Source organism: Arvicanthis niloticus, chromosome 18 (genome assembly GCF_011762505.2).
Source record: "Arvicanthis niloticus isolate mArvNil1 chromosome 18, mArvNil1.pat.X, whole genome shotgun sequence".
Taxonomy (NCBI): Eukaryota; Metazoa; Chordata; class Mammalia; order Rodentia; family Muridae; genus Arvicanthis; species Arvicanthis niloticus.
Genome location: NC_047675.1, coordinates 21,293,065 through 21,296,976, shown reverse-complemented (window position 1 = coordinate 21,296,976; position 3,912 = coordinate 21,293,065). Strand labels below are relative to the sequence as shown.

Here is a 3,912-nt window from a genome sequence, read left to right as displayed (position 1 = left end):
GTGAGCGAGGCTGCGGGCCGGGCGCGGGGGCGGGCGGGCGGGAGCCGCCATGTCACCCATTATCCGCAGGGGGGCGTGGCCGGGCCCTGACCCCGGCTGAGGAGGCCCGGGGACCGGCCCTCGCGTGGGACTCGAGGCCCAAGCGGCTCAGCGAGCGTGGCGGGCCGCGGAGGGAAGGTGTCGGGCTGCCGGGGAGACCAGCCGAGGCAAGGGCGGTCGGGCCCGCGGGCTCCAGGGCGGCGGGGCGCGGCGACCGGAGGCTGTGAGGAGACAAGCCGGTTCTAGCTCGGCGTTGCTGGGGGGCGGCTTGCCGATGAAGAGAAGGCCGAGAGTTAGGGGACATTTTACACTTAACAAAACAACTTCGAAATGTTATTTGGCAATGGAATAGCCCGGGTGGGCGCTATTTAACGAAGCAAACAGACCAGCTACGTCCTTTTTTCTTACCCCCCCCCCCCATCCCCGGATGGTTCGCGACTGTTCCGTTTTGACAGAGGGCAGCAAAACATTCGGATTGGTGTGGCAGCGCTTCCTTTGAACTCAGTTTCTCCGTTTAGCGATCCATTTTAAAAACAAGGGTTCTGGTTTGTCTGCCGATGCCAGATAAGCAACGTTCACATGGCACTAGGACTGGCTTCGTTTATTACATCATTTTAGGCTGGGCAGATCTGAGAAAATTTTGCTTGCACTTGAGTGCCTCTTCAAACAAACCCTCAGAAATATGAAAAGTTGCTCCAGGATTAAAAAACAAATTGTCACTTGGATTTCCTATGGCTTGGTGGGATCTTATCTTCTCGCATGGCACCTAGAGAAGGCTGTAAATGACTGAGGGGTTAATGCTCTAAGTTTGTAGAACTATATACAACTCATTTGCTGTAATTATTCCCACTGTGCTTCATCAGGAAGCAGTGGGATTTGTGAACTTCGTGGGCTGTAGATTAGGCCTCCTCTTGCGTTGGTACATAATTTTATAGAAGGCAGTGAAGGGTGAAGTTTCTCTTTCTCTACTCCTGTGAAAAGGTGAACTACTCATTCATCTTTAGGGTAAACGACTTAGAATTATTATGTTGGGAGTGCTTTTGACAAGGGTGAAGACTACAGTGTATGTAGTTTTTGATACCATGTTTTAAGCCTGAGATAACAGGAACCATTATTGTATTCATAGAACAGCCAGTAGTATTGTTTAATGATTTTTTTTCGTAAGTTTCTTCTTGCAAAACCCGTGTTCAAATTCCAAGGTTAATACATAAAACATTAATCTAAGGCCTTTTGGTTTTTCTGAGAATTGTCGTTTTTAAGAAATGTTCTTTAAAAGTTGTGAGATATTTAAAAAAAAGAAATTTTCTTTGTACAGTTCTACCTTGTGCAAATTAATCATTTCTTCCCTTCTTTTGAATTCTTATTTCTCAGTTGAGCTTTATTCAGTTTTCTTTTATCTCCTCTGGAGTTTTGGCATGCATGGTGTCTGCCCAGATCTATCTTGTGTGTGTTGTGAATTTTGTTTTTTATTTAGTACTTTGTGCTTTAAAAGCTATGCTTCACACTCTTTAAAAACCTTTCCTCTGCCTGGCAGGTAACACTGAGTGACAGTGTGGTGGTGGCCCTTTGTCAAAATGGATGCTTCTTGAGCTCCATTCATAGGTCTTAGACATTAACCCCCTTCCCCCATAAAAACAAAACATTGTCTGCCAATGTCAAGCAAGATAGACAAGAACCTGTCCCTTGTCAGTTGCTAGTCACAAATCTTACTAGTTATTCTTTTGTTAGACTCTCTAGAGCTTGTCTTTGTAGAACACATGCAGTAGTATCTCAGGAGGTTTGGTATTAGCACAGACAGATCAATACCTTCCGAGGTGCTATTTGCAGCACTCTGGAAGACACCACTGCCAACAGCACTCTCCCCCTGCCCTCAAATGACTCACATGTAAATAAGGCAACTTAGGATAGCTGAGGATAGAACACACATGAAATCCAGTAGGAGAAAGGAGTGCTGTGTGGCGAAGGACTGACTACAGCTTTTCTGACTTAAAAGGGAGTTGAGAGGGTGGAAGGAGACCAGAGGTAAGAGGAGGTGGCCCTGCTGAGAGACAGGTGAGAAGCCTTTGAGGCCCCATCTCTCCAGGTGTGGTGCTCAGGCTAACTTGTGGCTTATGACAGCCCTCTTTGGTTTGTCACTCCTCTGCCACATGGAATGAGAAAAGTAGGTGGGATTTCAGAACTGGTTAGGTTAGTTCTAAACTTAAAACTTTAAAAGACAGATCCTACAAGTTCATATTTCAAAGATCAGAGTAAACAAACTTGATAGACATAGAAAGGAAATCTCTGCTTCCTGCCTCCTGCTTCCTTCTGCTTCTTGTTATTGGTGCTGGCCTTAAATGGGAAGCTAAGAAACAGCCAGTGTTTCAGGTTCTTTGCCCAGTTCATGTCTATGGCTTTGCATGTATATTCGTGAACATATTCTGTTTCACACCTGCACCTGCTTTTTATTCTCTCCCTGAGCTGGATGCTTCTTTGAACTTTTTGTTTTGTTTTGTTTTGTTTTGTTTTGTTTTGTTTTTCAAGACAGGGTTTCTCTGTGTATCCCTGGCTGTCCTGGAACTCACTTTGTAGACCAGGCTGGCCTCGAACTCAGAAATCCACCTGCCTCTGCCTCCCAAGTGCTGGGATTAAAGGCGTGTGCCACCACCGCCTGCTTCTTTGAACTTTTATCTAAAGTTACCTTGACATAAAGGTATGTACCTTCTGGGCTGATGTTCTCAGCACCTCCTGTGGGTTCGCTGGATGCCTGCTTATGAAGTCTTCAATGACGGACATGAGTGCTCCATTTTTCTGCTCTTGTACAGTGGTCTGGCGAACCCTTTTAACTAGATTGAGTTCTGCTTATGAGAGAAATTAGCAGTGTGTGTAGCACAGATAACATTTTAAAATAGCTCTTCTCTGTTGTCCAAGTGAAGGAAGTGGCTGTTCAGATCCTGATTGCTGAGCAGACCTTTATTTTATGGTTCTTGGAGACTCAGTTTGTTCTATACTTCTGGGTCTTGAAGTCTGGGCTGACGTGTCAACTTTGCAGGAGTCTCGTTCAGGTACCTAGAGGCATCTGATTTGGGGTTTATGTTAGGTTCCTTTGAGCAGGTGAAGCTCGTGTTGTTTCTTTTTTTTTTTTTTTTTTTTTTTTTGGTTTTGGAGACCCAGTCTGGCTGTTTAGGACAGAGTGGTGTGCTGCCTGCTGTCAGTCCCAGTGTCTGCCTCAGCCTACCCAGTGATAGACTTGTAGGCCTGGGCTGCCATGCTTGTCTGAATATTTATATTTGCAATTGAGATTGAGATGTTACAGTGTTTATTGAGATGACATAATATTTGTGAAGTTAAGGTTTTTTCTTTAAATTTTTAAAAGATTTGTGAGTATGAGTGTTTTGCCGTCATATATAAATGTGTACTACACACCTGCCCGGTGTCTTTGGAGGTCAGAAGGTGTCACTGGATTCTCAGGAGCAGAAGTGCCAGGTGACTGTGGGCCATTATATGTGTGTTGAGAACCAAGTGGGGTCTCTGGAAGAGCAACAAGTGCTTTTAACCACTGAGCCATCCCAGCTCCAACACATAGATAGATAGATAGATAGATAGATAGATAGATAGATAGATAGATAGATAGATGTAGAGTTGTTCATTGTTGATAATCATTAAAATATTCCAATAAAGCACAATTCAGAACCTTACAATATTTTAGTTCTTCGAATCCTTTCTTGCCTAGGTGTTCTTGTAAAGGTTATTTCTTTTTAAATACATTTTCCTCCAGTGGTTATGTGCTGTTTTCCTCCTCTCCTCCTTCCCTTCCCCCATCCCTTTCTTTTCTTTGAGACAGGGTCTGGGTAAGCAGCCCAGGCCAGCTTTGCACTTGCTTGGGCCTCTCTC

At 44.7% G+C, this 3,912-nt stretch overlaps 1 protein-coding gene across 2 annotated transcripts in view; it reads left to right on the top strand.

The window, feature by feature from the left end:
- Positions 1-3,912, top strand: part of Amfr (autocrine motility factor receptor) — a 35,928-nt gene that overhangs the window by 255 nt on the left and 31,761 nt on the right. Inside the window, exon 1 of one of the 2 annotated variants that reach the window (XM_076915646.1) lies at positions 34-206. The exons of the other annotated variant lie outside the window; for it this stretch is intronic. The gene's annotated coding sequence lies outside the window, so the exon portion shown is untranslated. Of the gene's footprint in view, positions 1-33; positions 207-3,912 lie in introns of those variants that run through there. 2 annotated transcript variants of the gene reach the window in all.